The following is a 3,744-nucleotide window of genomic DNA, read 5'->3' on the forward strand; positions in this document are numbered from 1 at the left end:
GCTATTTCAATCGCCAATAAAATCCTGGATCTAATTGATCTATTCGATAAATTTATTTATTGCTCCTTGAGCAGTTTTTTTTCCAATATACTGTGTATAAAAATCTGTTCTAGCGAGTGCGAAAGTTGCATGCCACAATTCTAAATACCTATGTGCGCGCAATAATGTAGATAAAAGGCCAACAAACGAAAGTACTATGCAGTTGAACACGTCTTGGTAATCGTAATATCGAATTTTTCTCACACTCGGTTGATATCCACGTCCTGTAAAGCCCAGTGAACGGCATATCGCCTCTTTCGATTTTTTTTATTAGCAAACCTCATTGCTGAAACGGGTTTGAACGTCTTTGGTTGTAGAAGAAGTATAACTGAGTAGTGTCTCGTGTTACGTTATAACGCATTATAATCTGCGTGTCGAGAGAACCGCGTCTACTTGGCGCAGAAACCATTCGGGACTGAATTACGCTACCAAAGCGCGACGTCGTAAAACTCACCGGGTGTGTAACCTTCCGCAAAACGAGTACGCGGCACGGAGCGTATGGAAATTGATAGTACGTATATATATATATATATATATATATAAAATATATTTCTATACCCAGCTTTTCAAACCATAGCTGCTCCGCGCGAGTTAGATCGTAGTTGAACGCTAGAAGGCCCAGTCTCGTTGTCGGGCGATCTTCAAACGGTCCATTTGTGAATTCATTTCGCGACTCGTTCCGACACGGTGGATACCTGAAAGGGGACAAAAAGACACGGAGGAACGTTGACGAATCGGTCGGCGTGATCGTGTGTCGTAACGGTACGCGATGACGTACATCATCTCTTTTCCTAAAAGGTCGGGACGCCAAGTACAAGGCCGCCTTTAACTATTCTCGCGTGAGAAGAAGATCGCGCTTGAATGGGCGAGACTTTATATATTTACATAGCATTAGCCTTTTGTAGCAGAATGCAATGTGTGAATGGCATTGGCGCGTCATTGTTTCGGGCTGCGATTGACGGGCTACGATTCTCTCGCTCGGCTTCCTCAGCGTATACGATAATTAACGGAATGTACTTGTCAGGCTAATTATAAGTTGTCGGCGTGGGACAAAAGCATTGTACTTGTCAAGAACGAAATTCCGGAAGCCGTGTCGTGGAAATTTTTAGAAATTAACAAACTTAGTTTAGATTGTAAATTCCAATACAGTTTAAATTGTAAATTCCAGCACTTAATACTTTCTAAGAGCTCAACTTGGTTGCTCAAATTTTGCTTTCTTAACTTGCTTGTAAACTTGTAGAATAGCTGACTTGTTAACAGCTTAGTACATGCCTTCTAGGCTATTAGGCTTATTATGCTAAGCTATTATTTTATGATAATACCTCGCACGTGAAATATTGTTTATACTTTGTATGAAGCTGTCAAATACGAAAGGCCATGCTGGTCTTTGTAGTACGAGTTTTATTAGAAAGGTGAGCTTGCCATTCTTCTTAAATAATTTTAATATTCATAATATCCGTAATAATAATAATTATAATTTAGTAATATAATGCTATTTAATAAGAAAGATAGATATTAAAAAACTTGTGTATTTCCTGCTAATTATTATAACTCTCGAAATTATTTTTATTTTTTAATAGATTCCAAGTTATAATGAATTAATTTTTATTTTAATATTAGCCAAATATATCATAAATAAGCAAAAACTATACAGATTCAAGAATTTCTGCTCCTTTTTTAAAAGATCTGGCATTATTTATTCCCTTCAACATGTAGTACATTCAACACTTACATTGAAGGACTCAACGCAAAAAAACCGGGTTTCCTTTTTTTTTTGACGCAATTTTAGAGAATCGAAAATAATTTTTCAAGTGAATTTAATATACCAAACATTTAACGACTTTTGGTACAAGAATGTGGCATAAGAACGGACAGCTCCGAACAAAATAGTTTTATATTTTAATGGTTTTTGTGAAATATATTTGCTAATATATATTTGATAGAATAGTTTTTTCTTAATACTGCAATAAATCAAACAAAAGAGGAGTTGACCGGTTTTGGTCTACCGAGTCTATTATAAAAGAAATTGCAAAAAAGAGACGATGCGAAAAGTGCGTATATACAAAAACGTAATATACGTGCGCGCACAATAGACATGGTCTTCAGCATGGCTCGTAACATGGTTGCGAAGCATAAACTTGAAGCTCATGGTAGCGATAATCCAATGCGTGTCGCGAGAGTTCTTTCACCGCAACCCGTTAAACTTCGCTCGAAGGTATCCAGCAGCCTAATATAAAATTAAAGGAGCTCTTTATACGTGTGTCGCACGTACGGGGAATATCAGGGTTAAAGCTCTCTTCTCTCGTCCGAGGGCTCATGCGAGTATCCGTAGCGCGAATACGACGTTCGAGCGTTGTTACAGCGTGCAACTGCCTCTCACGTCGTTTTGTTCACTGAACTAGTTCCCTCTCCTCTTACCTCACCGATTCATTCCATCACTACCAAGCTCACAATCTTTACCACCACTACCATCTCGCTGCAACCACCACCGTCTCACCACCACTTTGCCACCATGGCCACCACCGTCATCATCACTAGCGCGCCGTTGTGCGGCTGCAACAGCGCGATGCCCACAGCAACGTCATCGAGATCACCATCTCGCTAGGAGACAGAACGAGAGACGGAGGTGGTACCAAGGAAGACAGCGAGAGAGTTCAAGTGAGGATTCCTCCGAAATCCGTCGAATCACCGTGGAATTTCGAGCGGGAAGACGCACAAGTCGATATTACGAGGTGTTCCTAGGATAATTATCTACGTTCCTCGCATAATTTTTCTTCTTCTTCTTTTTTTTTTTTTATCATTTCGCATTTGTCATTAGTCGCGGAAGGAACTCGGGGAAACTCTACTTTGTAGACACGACGACTCGCCAACGAAAAAGAGAAAGCTAAGAAGAGAGAGAGAGAGAGAGAGAGAGAGAGAGAGAGAGAGAGAGAGACGTGAATGTAAGCGCAATGGATGATGCGAGGAGTGGACGTGGAACGCACGGGCTTCGAAGTACGAAGAACACGAGCTGGCCGCCGCATACCTACACGACGCGTAATGAGAACATACCAGCATCGTTCGGCCTGCTATCTGCTATCAAACGGATACCACCGGTCCAGCCACGGACGAAGCGCGCAACGCGCCCCAAGCAAGGCCCAAATTTATCTTGCGCGCATCGCCGCGCCGCACCGCTCTTAAAAATCTCGCTCGCGATATTTCATTGCGATCATCGTAATTGAGATCTCGGCTTTTCAGCTATTCGTTCAGCGGTTACCGTCGGACTCCGCGCACGGATATATGCATTCGATCGATCGTGCCACCATGTCGGGTCTTAATCATAACTCCCGATGATGATTCTCGCCACGGCGAGCTTCGCGGGAATGCGAAATGGAATCGTTTCAATGTCGCTAAAACCGACGCTATTTTCCCACAGCTCTTGATTAATTATCGACAACGACGAAGTATCGCAGTTTTTCATTTGTATCAGCTAGAAGATATTTCTGAAATGAATTAATGTAAATGAATTAAAATAATGTCAAATATATATAAATTAATCTGAAATATCAAAAGGCAGGGAATTCTATAAAGCATGAAATGTCATTTAATTATCGAATTTTCAGGCTTTGATATAATTAATTTTATATCAGGGTATCAATTTTATTAAAAATAAATGTGATATATATATATATATATATATATATATATATGTGTGTGTATTTTTAT

This window comes from Trachymyrmex septentrionalis, unplaced genomic scaffold (assembly GCF_001594115.1).
Source record: "Trachymyrmex septentrionalis isolate Tsep2-gDNA-1 unplaced genomic scaffold, Tsep1.0 scaffold97, whole genome shotgun sequence".
In the NCBI taxonomy this organism is placed as follows: Eukaryota; Metazoa; Arthropoda; class Insecta; order Hymenoptera; family Formicidae; genus Trachymyrmex; species Trachymyrmex septentrionalis.